The sequence below is a fragment of the Capricornis sumatraensis genome, chromosome X (genome assembly GCF_032405125.1).
Source record: "Capricornis sumatraensis isolate serow.1 chromosome X, serow.2, whole genome shotgun sequence".
NCBI classification, from domain to species: Eukaryota; Metazoa; Chordata; class Mammalia; order Artiodactyla; family Bovidae; genus Capricornis; species Capricornis sumatraensis.
The window spans coordinates 36,614,138-36,638,134 of record NC_091092.1 but is presented as its reverse complement, the minus strand read 5'-3'; positions in this window follow the sequence as shown (position 1 = coordinate 36,638,134).

Below are 23,997 nucleotides of genomic sequence, written 5' to 3'. Positions count from 1 at the left end.
CCATGGACTATAGCTCACCAGGCTCCTCTGTCCATGGGATTTCCCAGGCAAGCAAGTCATGTTGAGGATAATTTAAAGCAAGATTTCTCAACCTCAGCACTACTGTCACTTTGGACCAGATAATTCTTCTGAGGGTGGGGAGGGGGCTGCCCTCTGCACTGTAAGACATCTAGCAGAATTCCCAGCCTCTACCTACTACTGAAAGTGAAAGAAAGTGAAAGTCACTCAGTCATGTCTGACTCTTTGCAACCCCATGGACTATATAGTCTATGTAATTCTCTAGGCCAGAATACTGGAGTGGGTAGCCTTTCCCTTCTCCAGGGCATCTTCCCAACCCAGGGATCAAACCGAAGTCTCACACATTGCAGGTGGATTCTTTACTAGCTGAACCACCTGGGAAGCCCCTACCTACTATTGCTAGATGCCAATGCCCCACCCCAGTTCATTGTGAGCTTCTATGAACCAAAAATGTCTCCCTGTGTGTGCTCAGTCATGTCCAACTCTTTGCAACCCCATGGAGTGTAGCCTGCCAGGCTCCTCTGTCCATGGGATTTTCCAGGCAAGAATACTGGAGTAGGTTACCATTTCCTACTCCAAGGGATCTTCCTGACCCAGGGATGGAACCCACATCTCCTGTATCAGCAGGAAGATTTTTTATTACTGAGTCACCTGGGAAGCCAAAAATGTCTCCAGACATTGACTAATGTCTCTTTGTGGAAGAAGGTAAATTTGCCTAGTTAAAATGGAGTGCTGACTGAAGGATTGACAGAAAATAGTTAAGACTGTTAAAATATACTCCACTTATAAAATATATATATATGTATATATATATATACCCCACTTAGGCTATATTTACCACATACAGATAAACTCATAATACTATCTTATTGTCATCTCATATTTCTAAAGCTGTGGTATCTCTTCTTTCCCTCCTATCAAAATTAAGATTATTGCTTACACTTTCCCTGTGGTTAGAAAATACAGTGATGATAAAAATGTGTTCCTTAGGTCATGAGACATATATTCAGGGACTACTAGCAAATGAAGAATGGTGTCATCTGGCAAAGAAATCCTTGGAGAAATTTATAACTTTGAGGCATTTTCAGACGTGCCTAGAAAAAGTTCTAAGACGATATAAAAGTGATTCTAGTTAAATATTTTTTGATGGGTTTTCTGTTTATTTGGTGCCCCCGCTTAGTTGTGTGATATAACCTCTCAGCAGGTGTGTGTGTGTTTCTGTGCATATGTGTTGATGTTCTGAGTTTTGTTAGAATTTATTGCTGTTCTTACAGACGGTAAGAATGGAAAATAAAACAAGACAGCTGCCCCCAGTGACTCTACTATCCTAATGTTATCTTGAATCTGTCTAGTTCTTAGAGGTTTCTTTTACTTTTTAACCATTTCCTCCAAGGGAGCTGAAAATAGTACATGAAATGTTTTCTGTACTTATTTATAAGATGGGTTTTTGGAATTCACACTATGGTCCCAAGCTGTCCTATTCCATTGATTTCTACAGTTATTCATTTTAATAACTTCTCTTGAGCAGCAGGGGATTCTGTTATAAAACAGCATTACCTTTTGTAACTCAAAAATATTTTTACTGACATGAAGACTTATTGGCCTAAACTATTTGTAACCTTTTGTTCTACTTGATCTGAACATTAGCCAAGCTACATACTAGCATTTTTATTTCAGAACAGGTAGATTACTATTAGTCCCTTATCCTTTCTTGACAGAACAATTGAGACTTCTTTTTTATTCCAGTGCTATTCTTTTACACAATATTTTGTCTCTTGCATGGAAGATTTTGAAGAACATTTTTAAGACCACATTTGTCCTGAAACTTAAGTATTCACCTTCTGGATTACTTTGTCATCTTCAAATATTATATCTAACAAAAGTTCCAAAATTTTGATTTTTAGCAGATGTTGTGAAATGTGGTGGATGAGTTGGACATTTCTGTAAAATAGTAAAGCCGTCCCCAAACTGTGAAAGTGCCTTGTTGTGCACAAATATAACCACTACATGAAGAGCCACTAAATGAAAATATTCTTTTACAATCAGTTTAATCAGCCCTTTGGCCCAGTTTTATTTAGGTTTTAACTATAGAATAGTGATCCTTATAAACATTTAAATACAGCAGTGTGTAGATATTAAAAGTGAAATGCTTGGGACTTCCCTGAAGGCCTGGTGGTTAGGACTTTGCATTCCAAAGCCAGGGGTGCAGATTTGATCCTTGGTCGGGGAGCTCAAGTTCTACATGCTGTACAGCCAAAAACCCAATGGATCAAACAGAAGCCATGTTGCAACAAATTCAATAAAAACTTTAAAAATGGTCCACATCAAAAAAAATCTTTAAAAACATGAGAGGCTCTTATTTCTCCCTATTCTTCTGCCCAACTGGTGTATAATTTTTAGAATGTTGTTCAAAGTATACAGAAGTCATTGACCTCTCATGAGCTATCTTTTCATGATATACACATATCGGCTCACCCTGCTAACTAACACACATAATTTTTTAAATGATAGATAGCTTTAATATTTCATTAAATGGCTATAACATAAGTTTTAAAACTAATCTTGAATGTTAGGAATTTCTGTTCACCATTTTGTTATTTTACAGATGATACTTCAATATATGTGTTCTCTAAAATGACTGTGGGTTCCATAAGAGTATGAGCTATGTTTTATTTATTTGCTTATTAGAAGTTCAACTTTCACTGCCTCTAGATATTTAGTGAAAGTCTTTCTACTCTCTTGCCTCACACAAATGCCAGTGTGTGAGGTGAAGAAAGAGGAAGTTGGATTAAGATGAAGGAGAAGAAATAATCTCTGGTAATTGGTTGGAGACTGAGCAGTGATACAGGAAGAGCAGCAGTATGCATAGTAGAAAAGAAAATACAGCAAAAACCATCAATCAGTGCCAGAGAGGATTATAAAAACTTAAATTCCCAGCGTATGCAGAAATATTAGAGGAGTGCATTAGATTCACATGGCAACTGACTTCAAGTGGAAGGTAATTGCAGTTGACATCTAGATGCTTTAAAACCTGAAAATGATTCAACTAAGATATATAGATATAAAAGTAAGAACCAAAGAACCTAGATTGCAGTTTAGACAAGATCATTGGCCGTGCTTCTTTTGTCCACCTCATTAACTTACACATATTAAGAAGCATGCTGAATATTTTTTTAAGGAAGAAAAAAAGGAAGAAGGGAGGGAGGAAGAAGAAGGTAGAAAGGGTGGGAGGGAAGAATGGAGAAAGGGAGGAAGGAAGAAAACTTATGTATAACATAACTCCAGGCAGTGCTTCATTTTAGCATAGGAAAAGTCCAAGTAGAAAGATCTATTTAAAGATTTGGAGAAAGTTAGGTTGGCAAGATCCCCTGGAGAAGGAAATGGCAACCCACTCCAGTATTCTTGCCTAGAGAATTCTATGGACAGAGGAACCTGGTAGGCTACAGTCCATGGGGTCGTAGAAAAAGTATACTACTACTGAGCCACTGAGCACTAACAAGAACAATGAAGTATTACGCACATCTGTAATTTATGAATGCATGATTATGTTCTTTAGTAGCATATCCCTCAGTAGGCCTGTGAAAGATTAAATACTGAGTTACATTCATTTATTTTTGCATTTAGTAAATATTTATTGGATAGCCATTGTGTATGTAGCATTCTCTCTTGTGGGAGACACGTGGCGTTTGCCTTTAAGGAGTTTATAATCTAGGCTTAAACACATGCACTTAATTTAAATGAGTTAAGAGAACAAACACAAGAGCAGTGGGCCACAGTATGAAAAAGGATGTGAGTTTTTGAGTAAGATTTAAGTTCAAATATTGGCTAGCCATGTAACCATGGCATGATGTGTTCTACTCTAAATCTCAGTTTCCTCATCTACAAAATGAGGAAATATTATATACCTAAACAATTATTATCTACTCATAGGGCTGTAGTGAAAACTAAAATGATGTAGTTAAATACTTAGCATAGTGCCTGAAACACTGTAAACGCCTAATGATGATATGAATATTATGGTTATTATCTACCAGTAGCAGGTGAACACAAGATATATCTCTAGACTGTATATGAGTACAGAAAAGGAGAGGTCAGGAATTTTCTTTTTATAAAGGAATACATAGTAAATACATTAGAATTTGCAGAGTACCTATGATCCCCTGTCACACACATAGTCGTTATTTTTTATTATAATTCTTAAAAAATATAAAAGCTATTCTTAACTCACAGTCTGTACAAGAATAAGTTTGCAGCTAGATTTAACCAGAGACCATATTTTGCCAGCCCCTGCTTTAGATGATAAAGTACTGTAGGATCTCAAAAAGAAGACTAGCTGGCATGGTGAGGTTCTTGTAAAAGTTTGGACTCTATCTTGATCTGGTTCTTAGAGAATGAATCTACTATAAACATAATTTGAAACTGATAACAAATATTGCTCTGTGTGTCACTCTGAAAAATGCATGGACTACTGAATGTAGAGAACTAAAAAGAAACAATTTAGGATTAGACTTTTAAAGCTTTGGGCACTCAGTGAGTTTCTTGGAACTATGAATGATGATGGCACTCTGATTATTCCTCCTTCTATGAGATTTCCTATAGTATTTTTTTTTCTGTATACACACCATTTGTTTCTCTCATAAGGATTCAAAACTGAGAATTCAGCATATTTTAAAGATGAGTACAAGTACAACAAAAATTGCTAACAAAAATTTCTTTATGCAGGTACTATTCCAAATGAATCACATTTATTAACTCATTTAATCCTTACAGTAACCTTATGATGTATCTAATGTTGTTATAACCCCCATTTTACAGATCAGAAAACTGAAGCTTAAGGAATATAGGCAAATTATCCTATATCTCACAGATAATGAGTGGCAGAGGTGAGATGTAAGCACAGGTTGTCTGACTCTAGAACCTATTCTCATATGATACCTTTCCTGATGGGCTCTGATTCATGAGCAGTCTTAGGCAGCTGAGACTGAAACTCAGTTTTATAGAATTAAAAAATGAAGCTAACATATTTCTCCCATCTGAATTTTTATCAATATATTTTGAAAGGTACACTGAAGTAAGACAATTTGTTTCTGGTCATCCACATATTTCTGTAATGTTTCATTTACCTAGAAAACAGTGATAAAACTGTGGTTGTGGGAATGGCGTAACATTATATTAATGTAGGCAGTAATGTCATCCTTTTCTACAAGTGAGAAAACTTAAATTTGGAGAGATAAAGCAGCTTGTCCAAGGTCACATAGCTAGTTGAATGGCAAACTCAGGATTTGACTCCAAGCCTGCCTGATGCTAGAGTTCAAGCTTTAACAATCTTACATAGTGCCCCCAAATAAGTTACACTCTAGTTGGGAAAATAATGGAAATTATTACTATTAGTATCCGATGCCATTTATGAGATGAAGAGACATTAAGTGCTGTGAAAATTCAGAGGAAGGAGACGGCACTTTGAGCTGAGGTATACACAGAGGAGGTGATGCTGATGTTAATTTTTATACCTGTCAGTCCAAAATTTGTAAAGCACTTTATAATGTGGGAGTGGGATGAGAATGGCAAAAATACTGGAGATATGCTAGATGATTTAGGACAGTGGCACACTGGAAAAAGTTGTTTCTGCTATAATTTATTGTTATGGAAACAATATACACTTAGAGTAAACGTTAAAAGAAAAAAAAAAACTGAAGGAAAGAGGACAGTGACATCTGAAACTGATCTCTGAAAAATTAATCAATCATAATAAAAGCTTTGAGCAGGAGACTTAAAGGTGATAGTATTTTGCTGCAATATTATCCATTCATAAATAGCAAAAGATTAGAATTAGGTGGTCTACAGTCCATAGGGTCACAAAGAGTCAGACATGACAGAAGTGACTTAGCACACATACTGTTTAGAAATGAACTCTAGCTGTGTAGATACTGTCAATGTTTAACAATCTGCTTATGATTTAACAATTTTCTTGTTATAGAAACCAGATTTTTATAATATTTTTTTGGCATCTTAGAAAAGTCACCATATTTTAAACATCATTCTTGCAATCATCTGTATCTGCCCCATATTATATTTTTATATTTTTAACCTCTTAAGTGAATATAATTTAATAATGTCTCTAAAATATGCCACTATCATCCATCAAGAAATATAATATCTTGTACCATTCATTTCTCCAATACTCTATTGAAGATTATGTCTGATACCCTTTGTAACTCCTGATAAGGTGTTTTTTTGTTGTTGTTTTTTTTTTTGATTAGAAGGTCATTACAAATCTCTGAGTAGATTGATGAAACTGTTAATTTACCTGTCAAAAGATGGCCACAGATGTGCCTGAAAGAGGTGTGCTAATGGCATGGCACTAATGCAATTTCACAAACGACTTAATGGAGCACATAAAGCATATTTCCTCTATTAAATACACATAGCATGGAGTCATATCTTGCTTTACGGGCTGTGAAAAATATTTTTAATCAGCTAAAGGATGAAGAGACTCTTCAAGGTTATGCAGATTAAGTTATAAAAAGCCCTTAAACACATAATCCTCAATGAGTGTTCAGGAAGGAAAATTTCAATCAGGGATGTTTGTTTAGACTGACAGCATTTGTGAGTTTAAGTTTCCAAGAGGATTTTAAAGGGAAAATTAGAATGTGAGTGTCATTTTTTAAAAATAGGGAAAATGAAAGTTATTCAATGCTTATGTTCATTAAAATATATTTACTGAACCATGATCCTAGATTGCTGACTTCCCTGCTGGTATGGATCAGAACACAATTATAGCTACAGTTGCTTTTGTTTGTTTTTAATTACCTGACCACCTACAGATATTTCTGTCCTTGAGATTGTGATCACCATTTCCTTCTCCTAGCAGCAAGTAATTATCAAAATGCCTTTAAGTACGAACTTTCTGACCTCAAAATAAAGAATCTTTTATACTTCATTGATTCATTCACTTATTTATGCATCAAATCTGTATTGAACTTCTGTAATATACTTGGCACTGTGGTAGTCACTTGAAATAAAATGGGCTTCAAAATGCTTCTATAGGTCAATTATGCCTCAACAAAACAAAACAAAACGCTTGTGTAACAATGACTTTTTTAGGAAATAGGCTAGGACTTAGATTGAGAATGTACAGGTTGGAGTTCTGGCCCCTTATAAATAGTCGATGTGGGGACTGCAGTTCCCCTTTGGGAAGGATATTACGCAAAAACTGGAAAACTGGCACTTAAGGTAGTGTCTGGGAAATTAGACATGCCTAGAATTAAGCAAAAGTCCTCTAAACTGGGAGATTGCTGCTGCTGCTGCTGCTAAGTTGCTTCAGTCGTGTCCGACTCCATGCGACCCCATAGACGGCAGCCCACAGGTTAAATAACCTCCAATCACTTGAGATGAGAGGCAAGCTGAAGGTCTTCCAGGGAGGGGAATCAGTCTCCAGGACCCCTACTTTAACTTCCAAGCTGCCCACTCTTCTCTTCTCCCTGATAAGAAATAATCATAGGTATCATGAAAGGTGATGGTCAGGAAATTGAGGACCCTGACCCTGAAGACCCTGAAGCACCATTCTTTAATCATCCAAGAATGATTACAATTCTTTTCAGCATATTTGTCTTCCCAAATTAAGAGAAACAAAGCTTCAAGAAGAAGTGAATCTAAAATTACTTTCTGCTTTACACTGAAATATTCTGAGAACTCCATTAGATTCCCAGGAACTGAATGTTGGGCCCAACTGCGTTACTTCAGAGCTGTGTAATCTTGTGCATATCACTTAAGTTTCTGGAGCTGCATTTGAGGTTGTGTTAGGAGAACCTGATGGTATTAAACATGAGAGCATTTTAAAACTTGTTCAGCAATAAACAAATGTAAGGAATTTTACTTGAGAGTATCTCAGGCTCTGAAAAAAAATCTGGTTTTGTCCTTAAGTAGCAAGTTCCTTATTGGAGAAGGAAATGGCAACCCACTCCAGTGTTCTTGCCTGGAGAATCCCAGGGACAGGAGAGCCTGGTGGGCTGCTGTCTATGGGGTTGCACAGGTTCAGATACAACTGAAGCGACTTAGCAGCAGCAGCAGCAAATTCCTTAAGATTCTCCTCTGAAAGTTATTGCAGTAGTTGAAAGTATTTTCAGAGTTTATAATAAAACTGAAAACAACAGATATTCTCATTTGATTATGCAAGAGATAGAATTGGCAGTCGTCAAGTTTTAGGACTGCTAGTTTTATTCTTTATAAATATACTGAATACTGACTGTGTAAATATCTGTTCACAAAGAGCTGAAAACATTGAGAGCTGTGCTGTCCCCCTCTTTGTAGAAGGCATTTTGTCTACTAGGTTGAAGTAAAGGCCAAAGTACCTTATCAGACACAGAAGTACATTATCTACTCAGGGCAGTAGAACAGAAATAAAGGCCAGAGATTGAATTTATGCTGGCCCAGTTAATGATCAACACCACTAAGATTTTGCAGCATAGAAAGTATAGAAGTATATCCAGAATGAAAATAAAAGCCATATAAATGAAACATACGATTATACCTGACTCAAAGTTGTCCATAGATGTTGTTCATCTGGAATGTAAATGTAGACATGACTATGATCCCCACTTTTTTCCAGCCTAATTTTTAAATAAAATTTGCATATGTTAAATTTACATGTAATCTTTATAGCATACAGTTATGTCAGTTTTGACAAATGATAGAATTGTGAAACCATTGTCAAGGTCAAAACAGGAAATAGTTTCTACATCCCAAGAAAACTTCATGCTTCACCTTTGTAGTCAAACGATTCCTCCCATTCTTAACTCCCATCAATCCATTCTCAGTTCCGATAGTTTTACCTTTTCCAGAATGTCATCTGAATCAAGTCATACCTAGAGTACACTGCCTTTTCAATCTGACTGCTTTCACTTAGCATATATTGCATTTGAAATTCATTCATGATGTTACATTTGTCAGTAACCCATTCCTTTTCATTGCCGATTAGCATCTCATTGTATGACTTTGAAGAAATGGAGTAGCCATCATAGTCAACAAAAGAGTCCAAAATGCAGTACTTGGATGCAATCTCAAAAATGACAGAATGATCTCTGTTCATTTTCAAAGCAAACCATTCAATATCACAGTAATCCAAGTCTATGCCCCAACCAGTAACACTGAAGAAGCTGAAGTTGAACAGTTCTATGAAGACCTACAAGACCTTTTAGAATTAACACCCAAAAAAGATGTCCTTTTCATTATAGGGGACTAGAATGCAAAAGTAGGAAGTCAAGAAACACCTGGAGTAACAGGCAAATTTGGCCTTGTAATGCAGAATGAAGCAGGACAAAGACTAATAGAGTTTTGCCAAGAGAATGCACTGGTCATAGCAAACACCCTCTTCCAACAACACAAGAGAAGATTCTACACATGGACATCACCAGATGGTCAACACCAAAATCAGATTGATTCTATTCTTTGCAGCCAAAGATGGAGAAGCTCTATACAGTCAGCAAAAATAAGACCGGGAGCTGACTGTGGCTCAGATCATGAACTCCTTATTGCCAAATTCAGACTCAAATTGAAGAAAGTAGGGAAAACCGCTAGACCATTCAGGTATGACCTAAATCAAATCCTTTATGATTATACAGTGGAAGTGAGAAATAGATTTAAGGGACTAGATCTGATAGATAGAGTGCCTGATGAATTATGGATGGAGGTTCATGACATTGTAGAGGAGACAGGGATCAAGACCATCCCCATGGAAAAGAGATGAAAAAAAAAGCAAAATGGCTGTCTGGGGAGGCCTTACAAATAGCTGTGAAAAGAAGAGAAGCAAAAAGCAAAGGAGAAAGGAAAGATATAAGCATCTGAGTGCAGAGCTCCAAAGAATAGCAAGAAGAGATAAGAAAGCCTTCCTCAGTGATCAATAACAAGAAATAGAGGAAAAGAACAGAATGGGAAAGACTAGAGATCTCTTCAAGAAAATTAGAGATACCAAGGGAACATTTCATGCAAAGATGGGCTCGATAAAGGACAGAAATGGTATGGACCTAACAGAAGCAGAAGATATTAAGAAGAGGTGGCAAGAATACACAAAAGAACTATACAAAAAAGATCTTCATGACCAAGAAAATCACGATGGTGTGATCACTCACCTAGAGCCAGACATCCTGGAATGTGAAGTCAAGTGGGCCTTAGAAAGCATCACTATGAACAAAGCTGGTGGAGGTGATGGAATTCCAGTTGAGCTGTTTCAAATCCTGAAAGATGATCCTGTGAAAGTGCTGCACTCAATATGCCAGCAAATTTGGAAAACTCAGCAGTGGTCTCAGGACTGGAAAAGGTCAGTTTTCATTCCAATCCCAAAGAAAGGCAATGCCAAAGAATGCTCAAACTACTGCACAATTGCACTCATCTCACACGATAGTAATGTAATTGTCAAAATTCTCCAAGCAGGCTTCAGCGATAGGTGAACCATGAACTCCCAGATGTTCAAGCTGGTTTTATAAAAGGCAGAGGAACCAGAGATCAAATTGCCAACATCCGCTGGATCATAGAAAAAGCAAGAAAGTTTCAGAAAACCATCTACTTCTGCTTTATTGACTTTGCCAAAGCCTTTGACTGTGTGGATCACAATGAACTGTGGAAAATTCTGAAAGAGATGGGAATACCAGACCATCTGACCTGCCTCTTAAGAAACCTGTATGCAGGTCAGAGGAACAGTGAGAACTGGGCATGGAATAACAGAGTGGTTCCAAATAGGAAAAGGAGTACGTCAGGGCTGTATATTGTCACCCTGCTTATTTAACTTCTATGCAGAGTACATCATGAGAAACGCTGGGCTGGAAGAAGCACAAGCTGGAATCAAGATTGCCGGGAGAAATATCAGTAACCTCAGGTATGCAGATGACACCTTCCTTATGGCAGAAAGTGAAGAGGAACTAAAAAGCCTCTTGATGAAAGTGAAAGAAGAGGGAAGAAGTTGGCTTAAAGCTCAACATTCAGAAAACGAAGATCATGTCACCTGGTCCCATCACTTCATGGGAAATAGATGGGGAAACCTTGGGAACAGTGTCAGACTTTATTTTTGGGGGCTCCAAAATCACTGTAGATGGTGACTGCAGCCATGAAATTAAAAGACGCTTACTCCTTGGAAGAAAAGTTATGACCAACCTAGATAGTATATTCAAAAGCAGAGACATTACTTTGCCAAATAAGGTCCATCTAGTCAAGGCTATGGTTTTTCCAGTGGTCATGCATGGATGTGAGAGTTAGACTCTGAAAAAGCTGAGTACCTAACAATTGATGCTTTTGAACTGTGGTGTTGGAGAAGACTCTTGAGAGTCCCTTGGACTGCAAAAAGATCCAACCAGTCTATTCTGAAGGAAATCAGCCCTGGGATTTCTTTGAGGGGATGATGCTGAAGCTGAAACTCTAGTACTTTGGCCACTTCATGCAAAGACTTGACTCATTGGAAAAGACTGATGCTTGGAGGGATTGGGGGCAGGAGGAGAAGGGGACGACTGAGGATGAGATGGCTGGATGGCATCACTGACTTGATGGACGTGAGTCTGAGTGAACTCCAGGAGTTGGTGATGGACAGGGAGGCCTGGCATCCTGTAATTCATGGGGTCGCAAAGAGTCGGACACGACTGAGTGACTGAACTGAACTGATCTGAACTGTATGACTTTACCACTGTTTGTTTATAAAGTCATCTGTTGATGGACATTTGGGTTGTTTTCATTTATGATGTTTATGAATGAAGCTACTCTAAACGTTCTCAGTTGATTTTTGTGTGAACAGAGTTTCATTTCTCTTACCATGAATACCAAGGAGCTGGATTGCTGTTGTCACATGGGAAATATACATTAAACATCACCAGAAACTGTTTTCTAAAGTGGCTGTACCGTTTTCCATTCTCATCTGCAATGTTTGAGAGCTCCAGTTGCTCACACCATTCATGAAATGATGGTAAGGAAATGAAACTAACGCATCTCTCTACCTGAGGCTTGTTATTCTAGGAGATATTTGCAGGACATAAATTATCTTTTTACTTCATCTCCTCACCTGCCCCCATCACTGATCCTTAAAAGAATCTGATATGCAGACCCCGACAAGATGGTTATTTTTGAGGTGCTAGTGTGCCATCTTCTCAGTCAGCTGGTCTCTTCCTTGCCTCATCTCTCATTGGCCTCCTGTGTGGCGAGCAGAGTGAGCTTGGACTGGATAACAGTATCTTATCAAGATCTTTATTTGTATTTTTTTCCTCTAGTAGTTAGCCTGAATACCTATTAATCTACTTTCTTGCCATCCATATAACTTATTTGATGGAATGCTTCTTCATGTGTTTTACCTATTTTAAAAATTAGGTTTTTTTTTGTTTCCTTATTTTGGATCTCTGAGAACTCTTTATATCTTCTGGATATAAGCCTTTGTCAGATATATGATTTGTTATTATTTCTTCTCAGATTGAATCTTATTTTTTCATCTTCTTAAGAGCAAAAGTTTTAAATTTTGATGAATTCCAAATGGACATTTTTTTCTCTTTAATTGTGCTTTGGTATTATATCTAAGAACTCTTCCAGACAAGCATATAATGATTTTTCATCTGTGTTTTCTTCTCTAGGTTTTATACGTTTTTATTTTGCATTTAAGTCTATGATTCATTTTGAATTAATTTTTAAATAAAGCATAAGTAATAGATTGAGGTTTACTTTCTATATATGAATGTTTAGTTGCTCTGGAATCAAGAGTTCAAAAGCCATATTGTTAGTTGCATGTATATTTAGGATTTTTTCCTTCTTGATGAAATCACCCTGTTATCATTCTGTAATATCCCTCTTTATCCCTGGTGATTTCCCTCATGTATAAATGTGCTTTGTCTCATAGCAGTATAGTTAACCAGTTCTCTCTTGATAAGTGTTTGCCTGGTATTGCCTTTTCCAGCCTTCTATTTTTAACCTGTCTGTATCTTCTTCTTTGAAGTGGGTCTCTTATAGAAGTCATATAGTTTGGTCTTAATGAGAAGATATAGTTCTTCTTTTTTTTTAATTCAGTCTAACAATCTATGTTCTCATTTGTGGTCTTGCGCTATTTATATATTTAATTTCATTATTTTTCTTGGATTAGATCTACATATACTTGTATTCATTGTTTTCTGTTTGTCCCCCTTTTTTTCTATTTTTCATTTCCTGTCTTCTTTTTGATTATTTGAATAGCTTTTAGTATTCCATTTTAATTTAACTTTTTTGCCTATATATACACTTATAAATTTTAGTTGTTGCTCAAATTACAACAGTATACATATTGTCTATTTAAAGTTAATATTGTACCACTTCAAGTAAAATGTAGGGTTCCTCCCCATTTAAATTACAGTTGCCATCTGTATTTCATTTACATATATTAAAACCCTCCCTCAGACAAATATTTAAATTGTTTTCAAGAACCATACATATTTTACAGAATTTAAGTGGAAAGAAATACTCTTATATTTGGCCCAAATAATTGCCTTTTCTGTCAATCTACCTTTATTCCTGGAGCAAGTTTCCTTCTGGTATCATTTTTTTCTAGCCTGAAGAATTTTTTAGCAATTATATCTGATTATGACAAATTCTCTTAGTTTTATTTCACCTGAAAATACCTTTAACTTTTCTGGACAAAGAATTCCAGGTTGACAGTTCTTTTTTAGGTCTTCAAAAATGTTCTATTATATTTTGGCCTATGTGATTTCTCATTCACCAATTATGCAGATTCTCTTGTATGTAATGTGCCATTTTCTTTTGGATGCTTTCGAGATTTTTTTCTTCATTTTGATTTTCAGCTGTTTGATTATTATGTGTCTGGACATGGTTTTCTTGTAGTTTATCCTTTTTGTAGTATGCTGTACTTCTTGAATCTATAAATTTATGCCTTTCATTAAATTCAAGATTTTTCAACTATTATTCTAATATATTTTATCTACCAATATTTTTCTCCTCCCATTTAGGGACTCCATTGACACAAATATTAGGCCTTTTAGGTTGCGAGCCTCTGTTTATTTTGTTAAAATCTGTTTCTGTTATTCTGATTATATAATTGCCCTTAATCTATGCTGTTTTCAAGTTCATTTATGATTTCCTATGTCATGTCCATTCTACTATTGAGCCCACCACAGTGAAATCTTTATTTTGAATACTATATTTTTCAGTTTTATAATTTCCCTTTACATCTTTATTGTAATATATGTTTGTTTTTTTTTTTTTTTGCTTGGAATTTCTATTTTTTTTTAATTTCAAGAGTGTTCACCTTTAGTCAAACAATAATTACTACTGTATGCCTATTAGGATAGCTTTAAACAGGGCTAACAATACCAACTGCTATAAAGAATGCAAGGTCATAAAAATTCTCATTCTTTTTACAAAATGGTACAATCACCTTAGAAGATATGTTGGCAGTTACTTACAAAGCTAAACAATTCTTATCATATAATCCTGCAATCATGAACTTTGACATTTACTGAAAGAAGTTGAAAACCTATGTCTGCACAGAAACCTATGCATGAATGTTTTTTGCAACCTTATTCTTATTTGCCAAGGTTTAGAAATCCAAACCCTTAATTTATTTGGTTGAAAGGAGAACTTGAATATCTTTGGATGATTTTGTTTCCTTTTTGAGATATGTATATTGTTGTCAATTTTTCATTTTCTAGCTGCTCATGCAGCATGTTGGATTAGGGCCCTACCTTTATCACCTCATTTTACCTTAATTACTTGCTAAAGACTCTGTCTCCAAATTTATTCACATCAGGAATTAGGGCTTCAACTTATGAATTTTTGTGGAACAGAGTTCAGTTTGTAGCAATCATAGTTTATGCTCATGACAGCCCTGCTACTGCTAAGTCACTTCAGTCGTGTCTGACTCTGTGCGACCCCAGAGACGGCAGCCCACCAGGCTCCCCCGTCCCTGGGCTTCTCCAGGCAAGAACACTGGAGCGGGTTGCCAGTTCCTTCTCCAATGCATGAAAGTGAAAAGTAAAAGTGAAGTCGCTCAGCCGTGTCCGACTCTTAGCGACCCCATGGACTGCAGCCTACCAGGCTCCTCCGCCCATGGTATTTTCCAGGCAAGAGTACTGGAGTGGGGTGCCATTGCCTTCTCCATCATGACAGCCCTACAAGATACTATATTTCTTATTTAACAGAAAAGTGCAATCAGAAAGATGTTAATAAGTAAATGGCCTAGGGTTACTGGCCTAATAAGTGCTCTAACTGTTATTTGAGCCCCCATCTCTCAGAATCATTTCATCAGATCAAGAGTTGGCAAACTACAGTCCATGGGCCAAATCTGATCTATCACCTATTTTGTTGAAACATAGCCATGCACATTTTGTTATATATTGCCTAACTGCCTATGACTGATTTCTTGCTACAGTAGCAAGTTGAGTAGTTGTGATAGAGATCATATGGCCCACGAAGCCATAGCTATCTGGTCCTTTGCAGAAAAAAATTGACTGGTCCCTGTACTATGTCACTCTGCTATCGAACACAGCATAGTTTTTGAGAATGTACCCAAGTCTTTATCACATTATCACTTTTACTTTTAAATCTATCATTGTGTGCCATCATTCCTTTCTAACTGTCCTTTTCTTTTTTTCCAGAGATGATGACTAGCTCAGGTGATGTTCATGGAGACTAAATGTTAACAGAAGATGCTAAACCTCTGGCTTTCATGGTCTACTAGGAAACACAGATGAATGAACAAGAGAAATGACTCTTGGTAACAAAGATTCTGGTGCTGAGAAACAAGAGTATGGTAAAAGTAAGTTTTGGAGAACTGGATTAGTTTCATGATATAAAAAAAGTATTTCACTAACACAGGGCAATGTCTTTGGTGTCTGACTCACTTGGTAAAGAGATAACTTTCTTTGAAACCAAATGTTTGCTTTGACAATTTTCACTTTTAAGTGGCAGAATTAAAATGGAAAGTTGAACACAAGCTCAGCAAATGTAACTCTCAGGGAGGAATGTCAGGACTAATTTTTGTATGGATGCTGACTTTTAAAGATTGACTGTTTCAAAATCAAGCTTTAGTCAAGGATAATAGAGCCTTAGGGTAACTTTGCTTACTATTACGTAGTCAAGGATAATAGAGCCTTAGGGTAACTTTGCTTACAGATGTATTTTGGATCAGATCATGTCACAGGAATTGTAACTACTCTATCCATTAGCAGAAAGTTATAACATGGTTAGTATAAATATTAGTCCTATTTTGTTTATCATTTTTATAGAGGGTACTTATCAAACATTATATGGAATCATTCATTAGAATGGGTGACATTGCATGGAAGTTAACTGTAACTCAGAATAAATACGTCAGTAAAATAGTAAGTTACTTTAAAATAAATATACATATTTTATTTAAAATAAATTATATGTTAAAATTAGATGATTCTGAATTGCTGTTAATTGTTATGTGACTTAATTTTTTAAATGGAATGAGATGCTATTTAATGTAGAATTATCAGATGTCAGAGCTGAAGGAGCCATTAGAAATCACTTAGTCCAATCTTCTCACTTAACAGAGGAGGTAACTAAGGTCCAGAAAGGAAAAAGATGTTATCAAAGTCTCACAAGGAATTTCATGGCATAGCTTGGACAAGAAGTTCTTAGTCCATACAAAGCAGATGATTTGGGCTACATAAGTGATATAAATGAATGTGAGAGACAGTGATACAAGCAAATGAATAACTTCTATTACCATTTGCCAAAGAATTTGTGCAACATAGTGAACAACATTTGAGGGAAGGAGGAGGAATACTTTTTTAGTGTAACAGGCAGCAAAATCAGGTTTCTCTTGGAGTTGCTCTTATTTGGGAACCTTTCTTTTTAGTAGGGTTTCTGACTAAGCCCTCATCAGATAATGCTATCCTCCCTAGTAAAAAGAACACTTGACTTAGAGTCAAAAAACCTGGATTTAAGTATTGCCTATACACCATAGACAGGTGTCACTTATTTTTTCTAGGTTAGTTTTTATACATGTAAAATGAATGTATGAGACTAGAAGATCATCTCTAACGTTCTTTCTAATTCTCAAGACTCTTAGACTCTAACATGCTAAGTGAATCAGTTTTCACTTTATCACCTGTGGTGGCAAGAAGCACATTATCTATGCAACTTCTAGATTTTGTTTGTGAACATGTCTCTTCATTAGAAAATCATATCAATACATAGGACCAAAATCGGCATTCTCATAACTGTATGTTAATCATGAGGGGAAACTGAAACAACTGTAATTTCCTCTTCTATACAATAGTCCAACAGAGATTTGAAGTCACTGATAATCCTTTTCTAGGCTCAATCTCCCCGTTTCTTTCAACTGTTCTTCACATGACATGGTTTTTAACACCCCTCCTCCACCATCTTGCTCAGGTTCCTTTGGATATGTGGTTTGCCACTGCGGAGTCCAGAAAGGACTTAACCCAGATAGTCCAATGGTTTATCTGGCTATCCCAGAATAGAACAGGCCTATCATCATTTTTGTTTTTACTAAACATGTTTATTGGATTTCATTCCAGGACTACATCGTCTATTTTTAAATAGCTCTATTCCACGCTGACTCATATTAAGGGCTTTGTTTCAGCTGTACTGTGTGCCAAGCAGAGCTTCATTGACCAGGGATTGAATCCATGATCCTTGCATTGGAAACACGGAGGCTTAACATTTGAAACACCAGGGAAGTCCACAGCTGATTCCTAGTAAATGTGTAGTGAGTCCATGCAAACCTTATTTTGTTGATATTTGTGGCTTCAGAATCATGATTTTCTTCAGTCTTTACTTGAACACTTTATTATTATTTAGACCCAAGGGCAAGATTCTGTGGTAATCTTAGGAATAATTCATCTTGCTATTATTTTTGGTTTTTATCTTTGTCATTCATTGTGTTCATTCTCATTTGATTCTATCAACAGAACTAATGAGCCAAAATTCAAAATTTTCTTCCAAATAATTAATAAAATTTTTACATGAGAATAACCACCTAATGTGACTAAAGTTCCCAGCTGACACTGTTTTACTTAACCAAATTTTTGTGAGATCTTTCGAATACAAATAATCTAATTCTACCAGCACTCAGTCTGTATTTTGCTGACTTTTTTACATTAAGGCCATTGAGACAGATTTTTTTCAGAAATTCTATTTTTGTCATGATTAGCATTACTATTATTTCTCTGGAGTATAATTTATTTGGGTCTGATAGTATAACTTCATTTACGACTATATATGTCCTCTTAAAATATCTTCCTCTCTTAGGATTCCAATTTCTTCTTGATGACCATTTCAACTGTTCTAATCCAAATACTGATCTCATACCCACTCTGGCTTTGTATTTTTCCCCTGTTGTTGATTCACATACAGTCTAAGTACTATCTGAGATGCAGTCTCAGATCTTGAGGTTCTGAATCAGAGCTTGTCCTTGATGTTGTATTGTGGGCTGAGAACACTATCTTTCCTTTCTCACTTATGTCTTTTGCCTTACTTTGAAAGTAAAACATATATTTCCCCGAGATTTCTCTTCCTTGCCTTCTCGGATTCTTACTTATTAGTTGTTCTTCAGGCTTTCCAGGTTTTCATATAATCCAAAATGAATCTTTGATCCCTGTTTTCTTTATCCTTGAATTCTGTAGTTCTATAGTAGAAACTCATAGAATGTTACAAAGAAATATTTTTCTGTTTTATAAGTGACTGTATCTGAGTTCTATTTTCCATGTCACCAAGAGACCAATACATGTTAGGAATATATTCCTGATCGATTATATGTTCTTAAAAATCTGCTCTAATATCTATTTTCAGTATACACATGATAGGCCTGAAATGTGTTCTGTGTAAGGAGTTGTGCTCAATTGTAGTAAAGTGGGATACATTTTTTTTAATTTTTTTAATTTTAAAATCTTTAATTCTTACATGCGTTCCCAAACATGATCCCCCCTCCCACCTCCCTCACCATAACATCTCTCTGGGTCATCCCCCTGCACCATTTTTTTACTCAGAGTTACCTTAAAATTTCCATGACTTCTCTGCATTGCAGAATTTGATCTTTGTTAACCAGACTATAGTTTCCTTGGAAAATCTCTAGAATCATAGTGAGGAATGGTTTCAGGAATAACCATGAAAGCCCTGACTAGCTTGTTGGATGTTGAGATCATATGGAGAAGAGCCAAGCTCAACTCTCTCCAGGATGAAATTCAGTCACTTTCAAATGATGTATAAGACCTGACGTGATCTGACCTCAGCCATAACAAGGTACACTTTTAGTGTGTCATATTTTCTTTGTGTCTATAACTTGCACATATTCTTTTGTCTGTAAGTCTCTGCTGGAATTCAAGAATGACTTCTATGATCACATCTCCTTTTGTAAGTCTTCATTGTTTTTGTTGTTGTTCAGTCACTAAGTCATCTCCAACTTGTTGCGACCCCATGGACTGCAGCACACCAGGCTTCCCTGTCCTTCACTAGCTCTAGGAGTTTGCTCAAACACATATCCATTGAGTGGGTTGCCATTTCCTTCTCCCAGAGATCTTTTCGACCCAGGGATTGAACCCATGTCTCCTGCATTACAGGTAGATTCTTTACTACTGAGCCATCCAGGAAGCCCACGTTTTCACTGAGCCCCTTCATTTCTAGTCTGAGTCAATATGGCATCTTTGTTATCCCGTGTGTGTGTGTTCAGTCACTTGGTTGCGTCCAACTCTGTGCCTTCATGAATTGTGGCTCCTGTGTCCATGGTATTTTTCAAGACAAGAATACTGAAGTGGGTTGCCATTTCCTTCTCCAGGGGATATTCCTGACTCTGAGATCAAACCTGCATTTCCTGCAATGGCAGTCAAATTCTTTACCACCGAGCCACCTGGGAAGCCCTTGTAATTCCATACCACCTGCTTTTTGCTCTCTCTTGGTACTTATTAAGCTGTATTATCAATGTATGTATCTATCTTCCCAGCTGGCCATATGCTCCTTAAGGGCAATGATTTTACCTTATTCTATATGCACGGTATTTAAATAGCAAAAGAGTAAGTGGTTGTCAATTTTTTAAAAAACATTTATTTATTTGGCTGCACCATGTATTAGATGCAGCACACGGGATCTTTAGTTGTGGAATGTGAACATTCAGTTGCAGCACGTGGGATCTTGTTCCCTGACTAGGAGTAAAATCTGAGCCACCTCATTGGGAGTGCGGAGTCTTAGTCAATGAACCACCAGGGAAGTCCCATGGTTGACAATTAGATTAGATTCATTTGTCTAATTGGTAAACCTATATGCAAGTCAGGAAGCAACAGTTAGAACTGGACATGGAACAACAGACTGGTTCCAAATAGGAAAAGGAGTACGCCAAGGCTGTATATTGTCACCCTGCTTATTTAACTTCTACGCAGAGTACATCATGAGAAACGCTGGACTGGAAGAAACATAAGCTGGAATCAAGATTGCTGGGAGAAATATCAATAACCTCAGATATGCAGATGACACCACCCTTATGGCAGAAAGTGAAGAAGAACTAAAGAGCCTCTTGATGAAAATGAAAGAGGAGAGTGAAAAAGTTGGCTTGAAGCTCAACATCCAGAAAACGAAGATCATGGCATCTGGTCCCATCACTTCATGGGAAATAGATGGGGAAACAGTAGAAACAGTGTCAGACTTTATTTTTGGGGGCTCCAAAATCACTGTAGATGGTGACTGCAGCCATGAAATTAAAAGACGCTTACTCCTTGGAAGAAAAGTTATGACCAAGCTAGATAGCATATTCAAAAGCAGAGACATTACTTTGCCGACTAAGGTCCGTCTAGTCAAGGTTATGGTTTTTCCTGTGGTCATGTATGGATGTGAGAGTGGGACAGTGAAGAAAGCTGAGTGCTGAAGAATTGATGCTTTTGAACTGTGGTGTTGGAGAAGACTCTTGAGAGTCCCTTGGACTACAAGGAGATCCAACCAGTCCATTCTGAAGGAGATCAGCCCTGGGATTTCTTTGGAAGGAATGATGCTGAAGCTGAAGCTCCAGTACTTTGGCCACCTCATGTGAAGAGTTGACTCATTGGAAAAGACTCTGATGCTGGGAGGAATTGGGGGCAGGAGGAGAAGGGGACGACAGAGGATGAGATGGCTGGATGGCATCACTGACTTGATGGACCTGAGTCTGAGTGAACTCCGGGAGTTGATGATGGACAGGGAGGCCTGGCGTGCTGCGGTTCATGGGGTCGCAAAGAGTCAGATATGACTGAGCGACCAAACTGAACTGAACTGAACTGAACAAGGGACATCCAGAATTTCTAGGGCCTGAGACCTGAAATGAGTATATATGAAAGACATTTATAAATCAATATATATAAATGCATAATGCAGTATGGACAGGGGGAAATTTTTTTTTGTCATTTGTTGAATAGTACCAATGGTTGTGTATTTATAATCCACATGTATCATGATATATCTGCTAACAGAACTATTTTTGGAAGAAGTAGTGTACTGTGTTTCACTCTGTCTTGCACCAGTTAACCTTATAAACAGGTATATACATATATGCACACAGACATACATATATGTGCTATTCCTGTCCCAGAGTGTTCTGCTGCTAAGTCGCTTCAGGTGTGTCCAACTCTGTGCGACCCCGTGGACTGCAGCCTACCAGGCTCCTCCGTCCATGGGATTTTCCAGGCAAGAGTACTGGAGTGGATTGCCATTGCCTTCTCCTCCAGAGTGCTCTAGATCCCAGAAAATAAGGAGATGCTCATTTAATTTTGAATTGTTGAAGTTTGACTTAATATGTTTACATACTCTACACAAATAACATTAAGACTAGTCATACCTTTCTTCTGGTTGGACTATTTATGTAGTACAGAGGCACGATATTCCTGAGGGAAGCAGTTTGGGAGAATGTCATATTGACTGAGGACCTGGATTCATTAAAAATGCTTATTTATAGCAAACAGGTGCATGTGTGTATATATGTGTGCATGTTTACACATATAAACATTTTCTGTTTATATGCTTACATAATCTGTATATATAGACTTATAGTTATAATATACTCAAGCAATGGAAGTACGCTCTGTGTTCACTTCATTTATTGTACCTCACCAGTACACAGTGCATGCTTGAAAGCTTTTAGGGAAAATATATGTATGACATAGTGCACCCATAGAAATCAGCCATTTTGTAAATGGTCACGAGTGCTCAAATTGAATCCTATCAAATCAAAGGGTGGAATTGCAAGGAAATTTCGGTTTCTAGTCATTTGTACTTTTGTTATTTGACTGTTTCACTAAGTGCTTATTTTACTTTTTTGATCAGAAAAAAAATCAATTTTTAGAAGATAGTTGTCAGGATACTTCTGTCCTGAGTAAAAATAATTAATCAGTGAACTCATTAGTAGTTCACTATCATGTACATTATGACAGTTTTGCTAAAATTTCTTTGAAAGATGAAGTTAGTTTCCATTCAACTCTATATTTTATAGTAAAGGAATGGCATGCACACATATTCAAATTTATGAAAATGGAGATTTTAAAGGCTACAAAAATTTCCAAATTAAATCTGTGAATGCTCTGAATAAGAGTTAAGTCCCTGATGGTTGCACACATACAAATTTTCTTTGAAATCTCTTAAGGCAGCTATGTATAATAAAAGAAAACTGGAAAATTGGAACCATAGCCATCCACTGTACTATGTGAAGTCTTGATATTTACAGTATTTTGGCTATTTTCTCATAGTTGTCATCTTACTTGCTTTCTTTTTACTGGTAGACTCATGGCCACTTTAACGCTTTACTTGTCAAAAACAAAACAAAACAAAACAAAACACCAAACACTGTACAAACAAAAAACACTGTACCTTTTAAGGGGAAAAACTAATTTGATATAGTGATCTGTGTTGTCCATTTAAACAATGGCCTTTGGAATATAAGAACAATTGTGATCTATCTTGTGAAGCAGTCTACTGATTGATAGTAAGAATATCTGGCTCAGCAGAAAGAGTGAGCATGGACACTGGTGGGGATGGAATAGATTGGGGTAGGCAGAGTTGTAGCATGCTTCTCAAATGACACTGTTTTTGAAATGATCTATAACACTTAAACCTGAGATCTCTCAATAATATCAACTATGACTTGTGTATTGACACACACAAAAATGATATTTCCAGTATTTTGTATTTCTACAAGGGTCAACATGTTAATTTGGCTCATCAAAGTAGTCAAATGACACTTTGTATATAAAGTATCACATGAGGAAGGAAATGCATTTTAATGAGTCAGTGTAAATGAATCAGAAGCACATTGGCATGAACTTCCTTTCATTTTGAGACACAGGAAGGATTCTAAACGTTCCAAATAGAGGGCTGTAAGCTTAATGATGGCATATCAAACTTAATCCATGATGCTAGTCTGAAGTTCAAAAACTTCAAACTGAAAACAAGGTCAGCCCTCTGCGATCTGGGATGCATTTGTTACATTAGTTGGTGAACAGATGCAATCCATTACATTCTGATTTTCCAGGGTTTTTGTTTTCTTCCATCATTAATTTGGTACTGTTTTTCTGCCTCATAATTCATTCAGTTCACCTACTGAATTGGTAAGAGAAACTAAAGCCTACATAATTTTAAATAAATGTCAGAGTGGTTATTTTATATTAACCTAGTATTTTCCCCTAACTTGGCAAAAACTTGAAATAGCTAGGATATTTATTCCATTATCTGTAGGTTTTTTTTTTTTCCCTCCCGTACCGGTACTTCCCATCACTAGTGAAAATAGTCAATACTTTGAGTGATCTGCAATTCTGTTCTTCCTCTTCCTTCACTTTGTTATTATTTTGAATCTTAACAGCTTTGAAAGTAGATCTGGTCCTTCCTGGAACTTATATAAGATCTTTATTCTCCGTACATCTGTAGTCAAATATGATTCTAGGATTTGAGAATATGCTTCTCTGGAGGAAAAGAAAAAAAAGCTTTATTTGTCTTTTGCTCTGTAAGAAATGTTAGTGTCTGCCAGCC